This window comes from Ciconia boyciana, chromosome 2 (genome assembly GCF_034638445.1).
Source record: "Ciconia boyciana chromosome 2, ASM3463844v1, whole genome shotgun sequence".
Taxonomy (NCBI): domain Eukaryota; kingdom Metazoa; phylum Chordata; class Aves; order Ciconiiformes; family Ciconiidae; genus Ciconia; species Ciconia boyciana.
The window spans coordinates 99,347,258-99,369,371 of record NC_132935.1 but is presented as its reverse complement, the minus strand read 5'-3'; the positions used below and the strand labels follow the sequence as shown (position 1 = coordinate 99,369,371).

At 39.3% G+C, this 22,114-nt stretch overlaps 1 long non-coding RNA gene across 1 annotated transcript in view; it reads left to right on the top strand.

Moving 5' to 3' along the window:
- The window catches only part of LOC140648014 (uncharacterized), a 66,013-nt gene that overhangs the window by 8,747 nt on the left and 35,152 nt on the right, over window positions 1-22,114 (top strand). Inside the window, exon 4 of the long non-coding RNA XR_012041054.1 lies at window positions 21,087-21,325. This is a non-coding gene — a long non-coding RNA (uncharacterized lncRNA). The remainder of the gene's footprint in view (window positions 1-21,086; window positions 21,326-22,114) is intronic.

Sequence of the window (22,114 nt, the reverse complement as noted above, 5' to 3'; positions counted from 1 at the left end):
GACTCCAGGAATGAGAGAGAGTGAGGGTAATGTTATTCAGACCAAAACTGACATGGAATGCATGGGAGGCTTAAAGAGCCTTCAGCAAAATGTCTGTATTAAACTGAGAAAAAGAAAATACATTGCCTTTAGAGATGCATCTGAAACCTTGCCTTTTCCCAGTAGCAGAGATAAACATTTGTGGCAGAGTAACAGAACTAGGTAAGGCTTGAAAATACTATTTTTGCTCTCAGAAGAGTTGTAAATGTTATTCATAACCAGAAAACTTTCCTAGTATGTATACTTTTCTAAGATAGTCCCAGGCTTTCAAATGCTTTAAGAATATCATACATCCTTTCTCCTGGGAAAGGACAACAAAAATAAACCTAGACAGAGTGTTTCCAGCATTCCCTTACAACAAGGAATTTTATTTCTTTCAGAAATTAATTAAGTTCTTTCAGCGCAGTATTTCAAACATAGCTTCCATTATTCATGCATTCAACTTTTAACCCCCCAATCTTACATGTATGTTTACATAGCAATAATATCCATGTCTAGTAGCCAAATGCCCATTTGTTTATATCATAGAGCAGTTCCATGCCATTTTCACAGCATGCCTCCAACAATTGTGTGATTAACTAAGAGTTTCAGCATGGTTTTATTGTTTAGATTCATTCTGGACTCCAGCAGTATGATAGGGAGATACAAGGACTATGAACTGCTCTCAGGTTTTAAACTAGAAACTTGTTTCGGTCCAAAGATATGTATTCAAGGTCTGGCTTTAAAAGTCTAGCTTAGAGTCCTTTGCTCTTCCATCTCTGAATCTCTGTTAGCTTCATAAATTATCAAGTTTTTATTTATTTGTTTGCTTAGGTATATCCTCAACCAGCAGCTTCAACTAGGAAATTATTTTTTACTAAGCAATAAACAGACTTAAACACTGCTGTTTGTATTAGCACTGTCTGTACATGGCAGTAATATTAAAGACTTTGCTCACATCTGCCTTGATGTTGCAAAGTCACCCTGTGTATTTAAACAATATGTTGAACAGGAAGAAAATATATTTTATTAATATAATTTCATATGATGGGTCCTGGTGGACATCAAGTTGAATGTGAGCCAGCAATGTGCCCTTGTAGCAAAGGAGGCTGCTGGTGTCCTGGGCTGCACTAAAGGAGTGTTGCCAGCAGGTTGAAGGAGGTGATCCTTCCCCTCTGCTCAGCACTGGTGAGGCCCCACCTGGAGTGCTGTGTCCAGTTCTGGGCTCTCCAGTACAAGGGAGGTATGGATGTACTGGAGAGAGTCCAGTGAAGGGCCACAAAGATGATGAAGGGACTGGAGCATCTCTCCTATGAGGAAAGGCTGAGAGAGCTGGAACTGTTTCACCTAGGGAAGAGAAGGTTCACAGGAGATTATCAATGTGTGTAAATACCTGAGGGGAGGGTGTAAAGAAGACAGACCCAGGCTCTTTTCAGTGATGCTCGGTGACAGGACCAGAGGCAATGGGCACAAACTGGAATACTAGAGGTTCCCTCTGAACATCAGGAAACACTTCTTTACTGTGAGGGTGACTGAGCGCTGGCACAGGTTGCCAGGGAAGTTGTGGAGTCTCCCTCCTTGGAGACATTCAAAAGCCACATGGACATGGTCCAGGGCAACTGGCTCTAGGTGGCCCTGCTTGAGCAGGGGGGCTGGACCAGATAACTCCAGATGTCCCTGCCAACCTCAACCATTCTGTGATTTGGTGATGTCTGTATAATCTTATTTGCTTTGAATACCATATTAAGTTTTCAGCTTTATGACCATAATTTCATTTATACTTCCTTTTTACTCATATGTATAACTTTTGGAAGTAGCCTGTACACTGAAGACACAGGTCTTTGAAAGTAGAGGTTGCCCCAGACTTTATCTGGAAGACTGAGCTAAAATGGTGATTCTTTGATTCTTACTGTAATAGCATTCTTACAGTAATACCTTTACTATGTTGCTTTAATCAGGCAGTGCTATGTTTTTTTGCTTCCAGTAAATCATCCGTCTCTAGGAGTAATTCAGTAATTTCAAATTAGCTCATTTGATACTGAGGGTTCTGAAAATGCTTTCTGAATATCAGTAAATGAAGACTCAAATACATACGAACATACAAGATTTTAAATATTCAGCAATTACTGATGGAATTGTTGCATAACTAGAAATCAGGTCTTGTCAAGGTTCTCAGCCTTAAATATTCATGTTAGTCCAAAGATTTGTTTCAGCATGACATTCCATGCTTTTTTTTCTATGAAGAGCCTAAATAAGACTAAGAAAAAAAGAATAATGTTGTATACATCATATTTTATGTATGTAGGTATACATGTGTGTGCATGTATAAATTAATGTCATAACTGTAATACTTTCATTTTTGCAGTAGCAGAGGAAAATTTTAGCTATCTAATTTATACCAGACACTTAATTTTATTTTTCACAAAAGGTATTTGATTTTAAATAGACCATTCAGTGTCTTCGAATTGTCAGATAGGCTGAAGAACAGACATTGGGAGATGAAAAACAGTCCAGCTTTATTTACTGAAATTTAGTGTTTCTATTGAATTCATATGAATTGAGTTTACATACACATATTGATGATGCCATTAGTCCATTCTGTCATTGCCAGAATAAGAACGCATCACCTACTTCCATTCATTCTCCTGTTTGAAAATCCTTTTCAACAGCTCTCACTTTAAATTTCCTTGACTGTACTATAAAGCAGAACAACTTGCTTTTCATTCCATTCACAAATGAAACATAGGCTCTTTTCTGTCCAGTAAAATGCATCTTATTATAAATAAATCATCACTTAAAGAAGTACAGGCTAAAAGGCGGGAATCACTTATGTTAAAGTACATAAACATCTTCTGCATAAGAGATTCATACATTCCTTTATCCAAGGCAAAATCTATGGTTTTAAGATACCAAAGTAAGTTGTTCTGTGAACAGGGGAACTAATTAAGTTTTTAAAATTATTTGTTTCTCCCACATTCCTCAGTCCTTCCCATCCTCAGTGCTCAAGTACTTCTTCCAGCTCCTTCCCATGTCTTTTGCCAGTTTGGCTGAGAATGTGGCAACATATGCTGTTGCTGAAATAATCGTGTGCTGATTGCCTGTTCACTATATCCATGGTGACTGGCCAACTGGCTGAACTGCAACTGGCTTTTCCTTAGTGGTAGCACTAATTTTGATCCATCTCTAGCAATCAGTTTTCACAAAATATATAGGAATTTTGAGAACTGTATATCTCTCTGAAGTCTGAAATGCTCAATGGACTCACAGGTTGAAGAAGGGGAAGCCTCACAGTACAGTTACATAAGTCTCGCTTCCTTGGGAAATCAGATTCAAAGTTACTGTCATATTATACTTGCATCTCAGAAAAAAAGAATCTGAAAGTCCATCAAAGTTAATAAAATTATGAGAACTATTAGTTCTAACTAAAATTACTAAGGGCAACAGAATGACTTTTAATTTTGTACTGTCATTAGAGGGAGAACCATTTGCAAAGTTTAGATGCCTACTGAAGTTAGTGAGGTTACATAAGTGTAACTTAATGAAATATAGTTTTAAAATACTATTATACTGTCTTTTCCAGAGCAAGTGAAAGATGAGTCCTGATGCAGCAAAGCAAAATACTCAAATTATAAAATAACAGTTGTATCTCTCCAAGGATTTTTGAAGTTGCATGAGGTTAAAAACATAGGTGGTGTATGGTCAGATCCACTGATATACAGGCACAAGGCAGGTTCTCCCATTTTTCTTAACAAAACTCTTCTCATTAAGGAACCCCTTTAGACCTGAAATGTCAAAGCAGTACACATTTTTGTCTAAGGCCAGCTTGCATATAGAGTGCCTTTGCATACATAAGGTGTTAATATTTTTCCAGTACAGTATCTGTGTTGATTTCAAGGTGCTACATTCCAGACATTGCAGAAGGAATTCTCTCTGCCTCAGTGACCTGAAGTCCAAAGCTCACAGGCTTCAGACACGGAAGTCCTCCTCATCTTCCCTGGAGCAGGGGAGCCATCTAGCAGAAATTCATCAGCCTGCAGAGTCTGACAGTTGAACAAGGTTCCCACTGAGCAGTTTCAGTGAATAGATGCATTCTTCCATCATTTATATTCTGTCAAATTGGCATTTATCATTTGAAACCTTTTTTTCAAGAAATTTTCTAGCCAGCTCTTGTAATTCATTAATTTGCTTAGTTCTTGTGGTGCCTTCTTTTGAGAAATGAATGTTACATTTTCTTCTTTTCATACAGCATAGAGCTTGGTTGAGTTCATTCCACTTATCAACTGTTCAAGTTATTTGATATAAGAAACAGGATTCATAAACACTTGAACAAAACTACTTTACCATCTATGAATTGTAGCAGTTATCTGTGGTATACTGAAGCAGGACTCCTCGTTGATAGTGGGAAAATTATGACTCTTACCTGAAGAAGTCTGCTTTCATCAAAGCAATCTTGAGTTTAAGGTACAATAACTATTATGACAGCTTTTCAGAGACACATGCAGAAATGATTGGAGCTGAAGTAACAGGTGCCTGCTGATTTCTGGGATTGAAGAGTTTTAATCGTGTGTTTCTGAGGTGCGTTAGCTGTAGCTAAGGACCAAACTCCTACCCAGCCACTCGCTTACTCCCGCCTCCTCAGCAGGACAGGGGAGAAAATAGGAAGAACAACAGGCACAAGAAAGCTCATGGGTCAAGATAAAGGCAGGGGGGTTGCTTACCAGTTACTGTTGTGGGCAAAACAGACTCAACTTGGTGAAAATTAATTTAATTTATTGCCAATTAAAATAGATTTGGGTAGTGAGAAACAAAGACAGATAAATGTTACAGCACCTTTCCTCCCCCTTTTCCCATGCTCAACTTCACTCCTTTACACCCAACTCCTCTGCCCTGTCCCAGAGGGGCGCAGGGGAGGATGGGGATGTGTGTTACAGTCAGTATACAGTGATTTTCTCTTTGCCGTTCCTTCTTTCTCCCCCTTTTCCTCTGATCTGGCATGAATTCTCCACAGGCTGCAGTTCCTGTCAGTAAAATCTTCTCCGGCATGGGCTTTTCCACAGGGTGCTAGGAATATCTGCTCCAGCACTGTGGGACACCTCATCCTCCTTCTTCTCTGACTGTGGTGTCCCCTCTGCTGTTTATCACTGGTTCTGTTCCATCTTCCTGTACCTCTCCAGCATTTTTTGTGCTTTTTTAGCTATGTTTTCACTGAGGCACCACAAGCAACTTTGCTGATGGGTGCAGCTTTGACCTGTTGTGAATTTATTGCTGAGCCAGCTGGAAAAGGCTGCATCTAGCACAGGAGAGCTTCTCAGTTCTTCCCACAGAGACCACCCCTGCAACTCCCACTGCTACCAAAGCCTTGCATTTACACCAAATATGGTTTCTTCTTCTTTTCCTTCCTTTAATACTAAAATACCTGTAATCATAACTGTATATAAGAATAATTGTATATCATAATAATCTCAATATTATGCATGGCATGGCCAGGACTCTTTGTAACAATAAAGGTAGTCACTCAGAACTGATATTAAGAGACTTCCCAGTTCCTGTTCTCCCTTTCTCTGTGGATGAAGACTTTGTATGATACTCCTTTTCAAAAGTGGGACCCAACCACAGGTTGTGGTCAGTTCCCAGCTCTACCAGTTCATTTCCTTAGCAGGTTTAAAACCAACTGGTTTGTCACTATGTAAATGATCCCTTTTCATCCCACAGACTCAAATGTGGAATTCTGTGAGGAGTTCAGGGAGATTATACTGTCACAGATGCAGTCATAGCTCTCACTATCTTCAAGGGGAGCTATGATTGCAAAAAACCAGCAGAACAAGGCCTGCTTTTCATAGACCTGATAAACTGTTCCAACCCACCTTGCTGTTGGACACTAATCAAATCCTGGTTTTGTACATGTACTGGGAGCTTATGTACTTCTAAACTTCCCAGCTGTCCTGGTTTCAGCTGAGATTGAGTTAATTTTCTTTAGAGTGGCTGGTGTGGGGCTATGTTTTGGATTTGTGCTGAAAACAGTGTTGATAATACAGAGATGTTTTAGTTGTTGCTGCACTAGCCAAGGACTTTTCAGCTTCCCATGCTCTGCCGGGTGCGGGAGAAGCTGGGAGGGGACACAGCCAGGATAGTTGATCCAAACTGCCCAAAGGGCTATTCCATACCACATGACGTCATGCTCAGTATATAAAGCTGGGGAAGAAGAAGGAAGGGGGGGACATTTGGAGTGATGGCGTTTGTCTTCCCAAGTAACCATTACGCATGATGGAGCCCTGCTTTCCTGGAGATGGCTGAACACCTGCCTGCCCATGGGAAGTAGTGAAGGAATTCCTTGCTTTGCTTTGCTTGCGTGCGCGGCTTTTGCTTTCCCTATTAAACTGTCTTTATCTCAACCCTCGAGTTTTCTTACTTTTGCTCTTCCGATTCTCTCCCCCATCCCACCAGGGGGGAGTGAGCGAGCGGCTGCGTGGTGCTTAGTTGCTGGCTGGGGCTAAACCACGACACCAGCTCACTACAGATTGCAGGCAAATGCTGTTGCCTTTCTGGGCACAGATGGGCTGTTTGATGTACCATTGCAGTGGTAGCACCTAACAGGCCACATGCTCTGGCCACCCAGGCGTACCTCTGTCACAATTAACATCCTGCTTGTCTTGCTTAACACAAACAGAACAGTTGAAGAGGAACTTGAGGCTAGGTAGCTGGTGATTAACTAAACCTAAACTTTCTAACTAAATAAAGAACTTTCAATGAAGAGTTTGGAAATTGTGACTATTGTCCCTCTGTTTCTTTTAAGGCACTTTCAAAATAAGCCAAAATCAGAACTGCCAGTGATGTAGTAACTACAAACACTACAGGGAAATAGTTTTCAGATGTTATATGATGCTGGGATTATCGTAAATATACTGAACAAATGAAACACACTAGCTTTAGCTTTCAATGTAAATGACAATTGTTTAAAGTAGATTAACTATGAGATAATGAATACTGAAAGCTGCAGCCTGCTATTACTAGCCATTTTCAGAATGGAAAACTTTATAGAAAAGGCTCCAATTTATCCAAAAGTTGTTGGATATTAGATTGTGCCTGACACTCAACCAGTATGAACTTTTACAGCTCTACTGTAAGTCAGCATTGTCTAGAAAAGATTAAGATCTCAGTGATTATTTCTAGCTAGCTGGAGTTTTTCTGCATTGGAAATTCTCAAAAATGGTCTGCACTAATGTCATTCTCATTAAATCATCTAATATAATGATATTAACAATAATGGAGTTGTTGGTGATTGGGGTAAATGAAGAAACATTCTCACTGGCATCCAAAACTAAATAATTCCCTCTTCTTTTGAAAACTGTGCAATTTGTAATGCCTATTTTTTTTATCAAATTCATCTCTGCTAATAAGATCTATAATTATGAAGCAGGAAGGCATAACAAGATTTGCTGATTATAATGCAGGGAGCATAGATGAGTACTTCTAATTCCCTGGAGGATGAAGCTCTCTGGTGATGGCGCTAGCATGCTTAGGACTGCTAGACTGCTATTTCTAAACATCTTTATTTTGAAGGAATTGTGTTTGCGGGAGCTTAAATTATTAGTTTGGAATGCTCAGCAGCTTTTATTGTAGCTGCTGTTTGTTTTCCTCTTGGTATTAATTTCTGCCTCTAGCAGAAGTATTACAATCTAGTAACAGAGACTGTGGAATATCTGTGGAACAACTCTGCTTCTATGGCTGCAGTCTGTGGACCCAATTCTGCAAGAATTTAATAATGCAGCTATTTAGATTTGTTTCAACATGGTTGTTTATTTGGATAGGAGGGGCATTGCTACATCTCCTGATCTGGTGGGTGACCTGAGGCAAATTTTTCAGTTCTCTCTATCTTAATTTCTCTATGTGTAAAATTGAGATTATGTTACAGAGCTTCAGTCTCTCTTACTTAGGATTCCCAGAATGTGTCCCAGATGCTTCGAGTTGAGGACTGGGATAAACAGCAACATCTTGTATTTTGGATATTGTCCTCAGTTCTGAACTGAAGTCTAGCTGATGGGAAGCTGGCAACCTGCTTCTCTCACCCTGCTCCTTAAGGTAGATACCCCCTTCCAAATTCTCTTCCTGCCCATCTCCTTAGCAACATGCTAACATTCAAATAAAAATGTGTCTGTAGCTTATCTGAGGGTTGCTGTCTTTCCTATTTGAAGCATTGCCTAATTTATTCTCTCTTCCTTCTTATTGCTATGTGGACGTCTTTGCAATTCAATGTTAAAAAAGTTGTCTATGGCGTTTTGAAGGGCTGACTGGTATGATGACGAACTAAAACAGATGGCTGTACTTGCTTAGTGGAAGATGCCAAGTACACAGCATGTGAAACTCCACAATCAATGGACTTCTAAATAAGCAGAATTTTGAGAGGTTGGGGAGAGGTTAGTGTTATCAAACCCCAGTAGGTAAGGTTGTGTCTCAGGGTAACAGATGAAAGAAAACAGGAATATAATGTACTTTCCATGTTTTATCTGTCACTACCTGCTAAAGTTAAAGGCAACTGCTCAGGTAGCTTCAAGAAAGCAGCCTCAAAGCAAGCAAACTCAGGAATTGGTGGTAATGAAATACCTGGGACATTGCTTCTCTCTGTTCTAAAGGCACAGGGTAAAGTGCTTTCCTCTCCCAAGTGTGTTATCAATAGGACATTGATTCCTGTGGGCTTAGCAGGTAGATACCAAAGGATCAATTAGTGTGGGACTTGTGGGACAGTTCAGAGCAGGGCCACACTGTGCCAGACATTGTGCAAAGGTGGTATAGTAGACTTTTTAGCTGATGATCTCACGCTCTAAACAGGAAACAAAAATAAAGGATGAGAAGGAAGTAGTACAGTTTATTATAGGCCAAGATGTGGCTGCAGATGACATGAAATTTTTACAATACAGAGGGAATTTTTCAATTAATATTTCAGGTTAAATTATCCTACGATGATTGTAAAAAGGAAGATGAGAGAGTGAAGAGAGAGAACAGGATTAGGAGTTGGGGGAAAAAAGATGAAGTGTGTGAAGTAAGGATATTACAAAGAAAGGATTTTGTTCAACCATTCAATATACAGGAGTAACAATATCCAGAGCAGAAACTCTAGTGAAGAACATGACTTTCAGAATTCCCTACTGCAGCATCTCCTGAGGGTGTTTCCTATTTGCATCTGCCAACTGAGCAGGAGCTTGTACAGCTACGTTTGAGAGAGGATAGGATCAGAAAAGAGAACATGACCATAATCCAGAATTATAAATACATTCATAAAACAAAACAAAAGGACAAGCTCAGTCCCATAAGCAATTAGAGGAATAAGACGGAAAATAATTTAAAAAGTACTTCCTGTTTTGTATAAGATTAACAGAGGCATAAGGAGTTAACAAGGTTATTATAGTGGTTTTCTGTTAGTCCCATGTGGAGGCAAAGGCTGCAATATGATTGCATCTCTGATTACCCACTTGAAAATCCACAGAGGTAGAGTAAAAACTAGGCGCAGACAAAATAAACACAGATAAACTAGGAGAAGAGCTGAAAAAGGACTTCATGTAGGGATTGGAAGAGCTTCTAAAGAGATGCTTACTTTTTCTTTGTATGAGACATCCTTCCTGAACCCATGAATAAGCATGATTTAAAGGCAGGTATAGCAGCGTTTCAAAATCTTGGCCAATGTATTTAGAGAGTAACCTTCATAGGGAGTTTGCCAACTTGAAATTTAGGCACTGCAAGAACATGTGCATGTTTGGTGACTACACTTTTCTTCAAATCTCACTGTGAATAGTGACCTTTAGACTGATATGTTCCATAGTGATCGTGCCCCTGTACTCGGCACTGGTGAGGCTGCACCTCGAATACTGTGTTCAGTTTTGGGCCCCTCACTACAAGAGAGACATTGAGGTGCTGGAGCGTGTCCAGAGAAGGGCAACGAAGCTGGTGAAGGGTCTGGAGCACAAGTCCTGTGAGGAGCGGCTGAGGGAACTGGGGTTGTTTAGCCTGGAGAAGCGGAGGCTGAGGGGAGACCTTATTGCTCTCTACAACTACCTGAAAGGAGGTTGTAGAGAGGTGGGGGTCGGTCTCTTCTCCCAAGTAACAAACGATAGGACGAGAGGAAATGGCCTCAAGTTGCGCCAGGGGAGGTTTAGACTGGATATTAGGAAATTTTACTTCACTGAAAGGGTTATCAAGCATTGGAACAGGCTGCCCAGGGAAGTGCTTGAGTCACCATCCGTGGAAGTATTTAAAAGATGTTTGGATGAGGTGCTTAGGGACATGGTGTAGTGGTGGTCGTGGTAATGTTAGGTTTACGGTTGGACTCCATGATCTTAAAGGTCTTTTCCAACCTATATGATTCTGTGATTCTGTGATTCTGTATCATGTATTTTTCTCTCCCTGCTTTGTTGGAGTTGCAGAAAGAGAGCAAAGTGACTACCAAGGGAAAACAGAAAACACAGCCTTACCCTTAGCACTCCAAATTTCATAAAATAAAATGTCCTAGAAGCTCTGTACACTTTCAAGTGTGAATAATTTTACCCATGTTAATGTTCTCTTTTAGAAAGTTCAGAGAGTCTGTTTTTGCAAGAATAGGCAAGGGAATGATGCATTTTTTTTTTTCTTTACTAGCCTTCTAATATAGAGTTTATTCTAACTCATTTTTTCAGTCAATTTTCCCATTAACCTGAGGTACTTCAAGTGTTTGTGGAGACATGGATACCATCCACTCATTTAATCTAGGCTAGTAATGTTTTGCTCTACACTACACCATTTGTAAAACAAAAAAATTTAAAAGCCTATTGTAAACTGGACACTACTTTTAATATCAATAGAAAAAAGAAAAAAAAAATAAAAGATCTGAAATGAGTGTGATTTTTAAAGTTTTAAAATTACAGCTGGATATATTTTAACCTGCCAGGGTGGGATTCAGGTCTCTTTCTCTTGCAAGATTTTATCATCTTGTACAGATTTGTTTTGAAAAAAGAACAGGGAGTCATGTTCATGGAAATACTTCAGTGCTTGTGGCGTTTCACTGATGTGTGAGCTGCAATGCAAAATTCCAAGCTGTGTAGGTTTGCACGGCAATGAGAGAACTGAGCTGAGCTGAAAATAATTCCTTGGATCTTTCAGCCCTGTGAAGCAGAAGGACTAGAAATATGATGTCCTACTGAACTCTGTTACAAAGAGATTAGAAATATGATGTCCTGCTGAATTCTGTTACAAAGAGGCTGTGACAGTAACCATCAGGAAGAAGAGCTTTAAACAAAACGCTAAAATAGTGAAACACCTATCCTGCACAGCACAGCATGAGGCAGAGGTACCTGACCTGGCTCTGAGCAGCTGCTGTGTTCCCTCAGAGTACAGGCAGAGAACAGCAATACAGGAATATTCCTAGTGTGCATTGGTCCAAGTGGAGCTGGGCGTTCAGAAGGCTTTACTGTGGCTACTTTCACCTCTCAGTGGGTTATCCTTCTCTGCCATGACATTATGTTGTGTGTACACAAATCCTAAGGAGAGTAGTTTTTCTGTACTGCAATTTCTCTTGGGGGAAGTAGTAAGAACGTGTGCGATCAGCTTGATTTTACTTCGAGTGTTTGCGAAGTCAATGTTTGTGTTTCAATTTAACTGCTGAGTTGGGTTAAGAAAAGCCAAAATAGTGAGGACAAATCTTGTTTTAGGGAAAAAAAAAGAATTATCATTTTCTCATTCTAGTGAAAACATGCACACTGAAGTCTCTAGAAGTGAATAGTCACAGATACAAAGTTATCCTCCCCTTTGCAAAGTTCAGAAGTTTCAGGATTGCTTTGTATATTTAACAGTATTTTGAGTTAGGTCAGGTTTTTGCTTTTCTGTGGGTTGCGCACCAAAGAAATGACCTTTGAGTGGCTTCATACCAGTGGGCTATTTGTGCCACAAACCAGTATTATAGCTATCCGTGAATACATCAAAGGAGACGGGTTTGCTATTGCCAGTATGTTAGGGATTCCTTCCTTTTAACTACCTCTTCCTCCCTGCCTCCATCTAGTTTTTTCTTCAATTATTGTGACCTGGTTTTAATACATTTCTTTCTAGAGGGTGCATTCGTTTATCCAGGTTTCATCACTAGAGGCTGTTGTTAAACATGATATTAAAGCCTTTAGCACAAAAGATTCTGTGTGTCTTCAAAACTGCAAGATGTTTGACATACAAGGATGAGGGAAATCATAGCACATCTTTTAGAGAGGAGTAGATATGAGGAAGTCTGCCCATGGTAGAACCAGTTGGGGAAGTGATGTTGGAATATTTTGGCACTTCTAAGTCTCCCATTTAATCTCCCTTTCACCAGCCATTCTACTAACTATTAGAGCTGGGGAAAGCATGGGAAAAGTTTTGAAATGAACACAGCATCACAGGAAAAAAATGGCTCAAATCTCTTAAGAGGATTCTTTAGACAAGAGAATTTCTGTTGGTGGAAGCTCGTGAATGCACACAGCCATCTTTATGGAATATGCTGCTGAATAACAGCTACGTTAATTGAGCTAAATCATGTTTTGTTAATATCCATATCACTAGGGATAGAGTACTACATCCAAAGACTGAAAGTGTTTACTGAGAACTGATTATTCTCCTTTTTACAAGAAAAATACATTTCTTTTATAATAAGATACAAATCCTGATTTTCATGGTTTTATTCCATCTTTTATTTTATTACATTTTACAAAATCGTCCAGATTTTGTTATAGATTAAGATTCCATGCATCATTTTCTGCATAATCTGATTCTACTCAGCTAGCTTTGACTCTGTGTCAGAATTTTCTGACAAAATATTACATGTCAAAGAACTTTCAAGAGTCAGGAGACTAAGATGTTTTGTAATCTCTTCATGTGTGGAAAATGTATTTGATGAAATCAAATAGAGCTACTTTTTGAAACATAAATTCTTTTTAGCCCAAGTAAAAGTTTCACCATCTGTTACAGCTTCATAAAATTCCCATAAAATATCCATGATGACAAATGACTTTATATATATAATGGACTTGTGATTTCTCTCTCTGAACTTGTCTTTTTGCAGCTCCTAAATGAATTACTAAGCTTGCTGCAAAGTAAAGTGGTAGTGCAATGTCAATTCAAAAAATCCCTGTTAGGTGCACCTTTTTGTAAGTTACATTAGTCTTTAAAATGCAATACAGCTAGCACTACAATTTTTTAAATTACTTCCCCTCTGTAGGGGCTTATTAACTAATTATATATTAATATTAGCAGGATGATCAAGTTTTATGTAGCTTTCTAGCTTCCTGAAGATATATTTGATTGACATAATTGGGCTTTTAGTTATAGAACAGTATCTGATTCCCATCTCAATTATGTCAGTGTAAATCCAGAGAATGTTTTTCAGTTTAGACTCTGGCCTATGAAAATGGTCCATAATCTAGAGGCCATGTAATGTTTTATTTTAATCCAGAACATGTAAAAGCTTTTACTATTATTACTATTATTAATGTGTGAAAGGCACTTATTATTGTTATGAAGTAAAAGGAAAACAAGAAGAGGAATGGAGAAAAACATCATTGGCTTTTTAGAGGTTTAAAATACTGTACAAGGTATTATACAGGAGTAGTGTGGGAAGGAAGGTATGGGGAAAAACACAACTATAGATTTCTTTTTCAAAGTTGTTTTATCAGTACATGTACACTGAAGCAATGTTTTAATGTATTTCTACCTTCCTTTTCCCTCATTGAAATCCATAATTTTTAGAGTGAGAGATCCATCTGGCAAGAATGCATATTTAACATTAAGCAAAAAATGGAGATAGAATTAAAAACAGTATCACGATCAGCAAGTTCATTCTGGTAGCTTACTTCCTACATCAGTCCTTAGAGAATACCTTTACAAGAATTAGTCCTATGTCCGGATGCTGTTGCATTTTAATTCAGTTTAACATGCCAATTCAAATGCCCTTTAACAACACTTACTGTATTTATAAGACAGTTTGGTCTCTTTGAGGTTTTCCCTATGTATACTAATTCGATACATTGGCTGAAAGCTTCATTTATTTCAGAAACTAAAAAATGGCTGCAATCCTCAATTTATTTTTGGAAAAGTACTTGTTTGATGATTTCAGAAAAGGCATTTCTCCTGTCTTCTTGCCAGAGGCAGGCAAAGTTTATGCAAATGACAATTTGAATGCCGGCTGTGAGTTAATAACAGGGGGGTGGTCCCAACTTAGAGCAAAATAACTGGAGGGCATTAGAAATATAACAATCTACAAAAAAGAAAATGCCAGTTATTACCGTGTTCTTGCCTGAAGAACTTAAGTGCCATTAATATTTTATAGATAGAATTATTCTCTATTCTGCCCATCATAATTGGAAACCACAAATAAATCTCAACAATCCAACAATTATATATTTAAATCAATAAGCTGACTTTTGCTTTGGGTTCTAGACAATGCTTCCCACCTGGCATATAATCATCTTCAGACACTATATGTCTGTCTGTCTGAGGCAGTCCATCTGAGTCACAAAAAAAATGAAGCAAAATCAAAGTGTCACATGCAGGCCTTTACCAAAGTGCCTGCTAGGGCAGCTTTTTCTAAGTTTGGCTTTGTGCTGCACAGGGAGATATGTATGTGTTTTCCCCACAACTGTAGAATTATATTAATGACCCAACTCTGAAGTTCTCGTTAGGTGTCAATGACTAAAGTAGAGTTTTGCCTAAAGACTGAACAAGATCTTTGTTACTTAGTCAAATGTCAAATGTTAAATGTTAAAATGCAGTTAGCTGAACTGCCAGAGTAACCAGCCATAAGTTAGCTATGCTGGAAAAATTATTTTAAAGTCTTCCTAATGTTTTTGTCCTCTCTCCTTAAAATCAGCACAAAGTAAAGTTTCTGCAAATACCCACTCTCTTCAACAACATAACTAAGCAAAAATTAAGGATAATTAGGCCAACATGAGGCATAGTGGAAACACATGTTCACCAATCAGAAAATGAACTTTAAGTCAGGTATCTGGTATCTGCTTGCTGACAGGAATAGAGAGAACTCATAAATGCATAACTAATAATCTTTGTAGCATCACAAAGTATCACATGTTACTGTGATCAGATGTCACATGGTTGTATGTCTTCTTGAAGAATATCAAGTATAGTTTTTTCTAAACTAAGTAGCACAAGACAATATCACTCCTCATTCCAGAGAGAATAATGGCATTAAAGTGGACTGCTTTATTGAGATGTTATTATGCAACAGTTGTTTATGTCTGTTTCCATGAAGAAAAAAGCTTGGAAAAACTCTGGGAACAAAGGTATACCACATTGCACAAGAACTGCTTCATTATTTCTCAGTGCCAGTTTGCACACTCCAGTTGGTCTGATCATTTTCTGACCTTATCAACAAAGGAGCAGAACTACAAAACATTTCTGCATCGGCTGCGATTAATGGAGAGGAAGCCCGAATCCTGTCTTTGCTTTCTGGGTCAAATTCGAGGTTGTACATAAAGTTTGCAAGTTATTTGTAGGTGGATAGGGAGGTGTAGGTTATGTGGTAGTAGAGCATCACAGATTTCTCTTTCAACTTTATTATGCACTATTATGTGCTTGCATCACAGGTTCTCAGAATGCCCACAGTTCTTATACTGTTGAATGATGTAGATTGTGCTAGCTGACTGATCTCATAGTCATGGGATTATTTATCTTCAAAATCTATTTATTAGATTTTTAATGGAATGGAACTGAATGGAACTAAGTTGAACAACTGCAGCTTTTTCTGAAGAGCCTACATAATCAGGCAAATAAAGCATCATATTCAAATTACTGAAGACTCTGCCCAGACCCAACCATTCTCATCATGGGGACATGAAAGCTGCCCAAAAGCATCAAACAGATCCATTTCTGAGTCACGCTTCCTTGAGATTTCCAAATGAACAGTGAAATATACTTATCCAGTGTCAAAAATAGCTCCAACAAACTACTTTACAACAAAATAATGCAGGAAATAATTCCCCACAGTTATAGTAATGTCAAACAGAACTGGAGACAGCTTTGCATTGGAGCCTAAGTCTTCTGACTCCCAAACTTTTCTTAATCTTACCTTTCCACTCCCCTGTTCTCTCTCCCATTCAAGAACGTAAACAGCTTTGGTGGTTCACCTCCCAGAGCTCTAAGACAGAGATTTCCCTTGGAGTCTGTGCAAGAATTAATCAGAGAATGAAAGACACTTTCACGTTTACTTGTTGTATATCCAAGCAAGGGCCTAAGTATCTGGTACCTGAGCTAGTTAATTCAGAAATAGCTTGAGTATGCATGGCAGAAAATTGCACTTTATGAAGATACCCTAATTGTTATGAAAAATAACATCTTTCTAGGGAGTTCAGGAATTCAGTTATGTGCGGATACTCCAGAAGTAAATGGTAAGTAAGGAAGCCCAAGGATGCACTCTAGGAATGCACCTAGCACCTTCCAGACACTAATGAGCATTGGTCCTTGGAACCAGGTTAGAGATAAAACACAGTAGTAAACTCCAGATACTGCAGGGTATCAGGTCTCAGCACCCACCATTTGGCTGTTTAGATCTGCTCCTATTGCGCCTTGCTATTTGCTAATGTACTAGCTAATGTGCAGGGTACTAGCCACTTAGTACCAGCTTTAGGAAGAAAGAGGCTTGTGGACAGCAGTCTGAGAGAAAACCTGCAGTCATGCATAGTGCTGTAGGACGGGAGTTGTAATAATGGCTTCCCAGTATTACATTGCCAGTGGAACTGTGTCAGAGAAACATCAACTGACTGAAGTGAATGCAAAAACTGGACTGCATTTTTTTTTTTAGTTTGCTCCATTTATTCTTAGCTGCTGTTTTTGTGAATTATGGCATGGATTATTTTGTCCAAATGCAAATTGTTCTATTATTTCCTGTGATCAAGCAGCTCACTGAACCCTTTTATTATATATGGTTACAGATTTTGTTGTGAAGTTCTTTTAGGGTAATATCACAATAATCGTGCAATATGGGCTCCCTCTAATGCTGTGCTTGCTTGTATCCTAAATGTCCACACATAATAGCCTATGCATGGCTGTAATAATAACAAAGTCCCTTGTTATGCGATATTGCGCTTGTTTTTCCCACCTTGAGCTTTACTCCCTTCGTTTTCCACACACCCTGCATAAAACACTGTGTTTATTTTTTTTCAGCATGTGTCTGTAGAATTCTCTCTTTTTTCCCCCAAGACTGAGCTCTGCAGCAATAAAATTTCCAGGATCTTGTGGGTCTTTTCTTCAGTGTAATTTGTTTGCCATGTAACCTAAATAATGTTCCTGATGTGCTTTCAGAAATCTGAGCATGCATTTTTATGTTCACTTTAGGGGAGCCAAGAGCATAGCTCCAAGGTTTCAAGAAAATTTGGATTCAGGTTTTATGTGACTGATTTTTCTTTCAGTTGAGGTATTCCTAATTTCACAGAGCAGAGAATCAGGTCTTGAAGCTAGGGACTGATTCTAAATACGATGGCTTTATGTTGCATTAAACATAAAAGATATATAGTAAATACTGCACCAAAGTGCTAAGGTTTCAGGATAGAACTGCAATGCAGAATAAGTGTGGTGTATATTCTTTCCATGTGTTTTTTGTTTTATGTCTGCTTTTTGTTTGTGATAAAACAATTGCTGCATTTTCAGTTAATATGATCTAAAAAATGTCTTTCTTGACCAAAATGTGTATTGCTCTTCTTAATTGCATAGACAATAGCTGAGAGCACATCTCCTTTGCACGAGCAAATTAGGTAGCAGTGGGCTTAGCCTTTATTTATGTAGACACCAACTTACACCACTCTGACAATGTTAAGGGTCTTAGTATAATTTAAGCAAATTAGAGTATGCAAATTCTGGTCTCTGCAGGTGTAGTGACCATTATACACATAAATTATCTGTCCTAATACACTTGTTGATGTCATCACCATTGCCTATTAAAATAAAGCCTTATGTGTCTTCTGCTAAAAAATTTGTATTGTTTTGTCACTAAAAGAAAGGAACACTAGAGAAATATCTGCACCTAATTTTCAGTGGTCTTTTATCTAACTGCTGCTTTGGTTCTTTTATATCACTGTTTCTCAGAATCAGTTTTCTTCATAGCACCTGAACTTTTAATGCTGATAAGAAAGCACTAGGACTGCACTAGCCATTTCACAGTCAGGTGATTATTTCTCACTGTCAAGATGTCTGGGAGAAATGGCATCTTGTATTGAAAGGAGTATCTAGTGTGAATTTCTTGATATAGCTATTACAGCATGGGAATATGTCTTTCAGAAACTCTTACATTTCTCAGTAATATGCGATGGTCTTTAAGAATCATGTGCTTGCATCTTGTGAATATACCAGTTTCCATTTGTAAAGTTGCCAGTGGTACCTTTGGCAGCTTTTAGCAGCTCTGCTGACATCTCTGTCAGAGCATGAAGCTATGTTCTCTTGTACCTCCTCTTTCCAGCGTCCTGTATCTGTCCTGTAAATGAAGGCTACCCCAAGCATCTTTCCCCCCCCTCCCTGCTCGGAGCAGGGGTCACCTGGCTTCCCCAGCACCACCACGCCTTGGTCATTCCCTATGCATCACCCTTTATAAGCCAGTTTCCCCACCTTTCTTCTATGACCCTTCTAACCATGAAGTAAAACATCCAGTAAGCTTTCACAAGCAACTTTTTAAGTCCGAGTTGAAGTTTGGTCTCGTGTTATGAGTTATCTCAAGCATCTCCTTATGCTCAACACAGCAGGTGTGTGTATATGTTGTGGCAGAAACATGCTCCTTCTATGACTTCCAGGTATTAGATGCCACACATGAAGTTATTCAGCACTCAGCACCTATGGATGTATCCTGTATGTTAAAAGATTTAATGGGCAGTTATCAGCAGCAGTTACTGTCAGCTACTGTTAAACAACAAAAAACTTGTTATGGTGAAAGCATCCTCCAGGAATTTGTATGTATCTGGTGACTGGTACTGAGCCAAAACAGTCACATCTGTTATTGTTCATTGGGATGCGAGGTGTCTCCCTAAAGAAACATAATTTAAGATGAAATATAGTAACCTAATGAAACTGCAGCAGTGTTTGTTTTTCAACAAATTCTTGCACATTAGGATTAGAAGCAATGTGTTTCAATATGTAAGGTCCTGAAAGTGTATTGCCAATTTGCTGATAAAGCCAATGATTCAAATTCTGTACTGACAGTAAACGTGGAAACTGAAGTAATTTAGGCATTGGAAGTCTTGTATATGGCACTGTCATAATAAAGATAAGAGTCTTCTGGTGTGAGTGGAAATCACCTATGGAGACAAGGATAGTACCAACCTTGCCTGGCAAGCAATAAATACAGAAACATTGAAGTTGGCAGGGACATCTGGAGGTCATCTGGTCCAACCCCCTGCTCAAGCAGGACTGCCCAGAGCTGGTTGCCCAGGACCATGCCCACACGGCTTTTGAATATCTCCAAGGAAGGAGACACCACAACCTCTCTGGGCAACCTGTGCCAGTGCTCGGTCACTTGCGCAATGAAAAAGTGTTTCCTGATGTTCAGAGAGAACCTCCTGTGTTTCAGTTTGTGCCCATTGCCTCTGGTCCTGTCACCGGGCCACCACTGAAAAGAGCCTGGCTCTGTCTTCTTTACACCCTCCCCTCAGGTATTTATACACATTGACAAGATCTCCCATGAACCTTCTCTTCCCTACGTGAAACAGTCCCAGCTCTCTCAGCCTTTCTTCATAGGAGAGATCCTCCAGTCCATCATCTTTGTGGCCCTTCACTGGACTCTCTCCTGTATGTCCATATCTCTCTTGTACTGGGGAGCCCAGAACTGGACACAGTACTCCAGTACTCACCAGTGCTGAGCAGAGGGGAAGGATCACCTCCCTTGATTTGCTGGCAATATTTCAATACTTTGCCTAATGCAGCCCACGATACCATCAGCTGCCTTTGCCACAAGGGCACATCGCTGGCTCACATTCAACTTGGTGTCCACCAGGACCCTTCAGGTCCTTTTCTGCCAAGCTGGGTGGGCCCCCAGCATATCCTGGTGCATGGGGTTGTTCCTCCCCCGGTGCAGGACTTGGCACTTCCGCTTGTCGAACTTCATGAGGTTGATGTCAGCCCATTTCTCCAGCCTGTCAAGGTCGCGCCTGATGGCAGCATGACCCTCTGGTGTATCAGCCACTCCTCCCACTTCGGTGCCATCAGCAAGCTTGCTGAGGGTACACTCTGCCTCATCATCCAAATTATTAATGAAGATATTAAACAGGACTGGACCCTGTATGACCCCTGGGGTACACCACTAATTACTGGCCTGCAACTGGACTTTGTGCCACTGATCACCAGCCTCTGGGATCGGGATGTCTCATTTAAAAAACCCTTTTAAATACTTACAAAAAAATCAGCTCTGTGGACACAGTTCCAAATGCTTTCTTGAAACACAGGAGAAAATTTCTCTTTTTAAAGTCATGAGTTTTGTAGCTTTGACTTGTAACTTTTGGCAATGTGGAGATGGCACCCAATTAAACCTCTGTCCTACCAGATGAGCCATATTGCCACAAAACCTCTGCTTGCCATTTATGGGCAAGTATAGCCTTTGTATTCTAGCAGCAATGTGTTTCAAATTTTTCCCCCATGTACAAATGCCCTTTGTGCCCTTTGAAGGTTTTTGTATAGCCTCCCAAGGAATATCCTTTGGGCAAACCTGTTAAATTCAACAACAGTTACCCTGTAGTAACACAAATCAACAGAAAAATTGCAACAGTTGCATTAAGAGGAAACTAATTGTTTAATAATTTTTTTTTTAAATATTTTTTTCATGTATAATATGAACCTTCATTCAGTAAATCAGTACATGATATTTGTGGTTCTACCTAGTGCATCAAAGCCTCTTTTTCCCCTTCCTGGGTAATTGCAAGGAAAATAGCCACCTCTATGAAACAGGCCAAATGCACATCCCTGTAGTCAGTCTAGTTTCCTAAGGGTAAAACCTCTTTCATCCTAATGACTTCAGCAAGTGTATTTCTGCGGAAGAACTGGAAAATGCTCAACTAGCAGAACAAAATAACTCTTTCTGATGTCTGTAATTCCAGCTGCTCTCATCACCAATTCATTTAGAAAAAGAATCCTGCATCTGTGATGGTGGATTAAATTCTTTTGTCTGTGGCGTGACTTTGAGGGGGACTTGTGCTCCCAAATCATCTAAGTGCTGTTACAAATGCCACACTACTCACACAGCCCTGCTGGAGAGGACCTGTGTTCCTGAACAGCCTTATTTGCCATTCTGGGTTTGTGAGTGAGAAACGCGGTGATTCACAGCAGCTGCTATAGAGTGAGTATGGATTATTGTCAGAATCATTACTATATTAGATATTTTAAAGTTGGTTTTTTTTTTTCCAGAAGATGTGAAGAATTTGGGGAATTATTGTATTTTATTTACCACAGAGTATGTTTCAGCACTGGTTTGACAAAGCATATCGGGCATACCTGTATACATGGGCTTCTGGCCCCAGCTTCCTTGTGGAATAACTCATACCAGTTTATTTATGTGTCTTGATTTTCTGCTCTTTGTGGATCATTTATATAATACTATGGTGTTTGACATGTATAGCAGTTTTCCTTCTCCTATTAAATTGAGGTTAACAGTACTACCATTTATGCTGTAAATTATAGTCCCTTCTGTAGCATTTTTGTGTATCCAGAACAGATGGGAGCTTGCTTTCAAAACTCTTACAAATTGTTTGTTTACATTATATTGCTGTCCCTTTATCTCAGTAATAGTAGTACTTCCAGAATTTCATTTTTGTGCTGCAGACTGTTTCCACCCCTCCTCCCTCTTTTTCTGAGAAATTGTCATGCTGAGATGGATAGTCTGGAGGTCCATCTAAAAATACAGGAAAGGAATACTGTACCATTCTGAAAGAGTATTTGAGAATCTCTAGGTTTTTTTTCCAGTGACTAGGAACTTGTGGTCGTATAAAATGCATAGATACATGCACTTGGTATGACCCATTGCTACAGGACTAGGGCCACGTTGTTCTTATTTGTCTTTTACTGTTGTTTCATAGCTTTCTTCCCCCATTCTGTTAGGAGTGTGGTTTAATGCATCCATCTTGAGGAC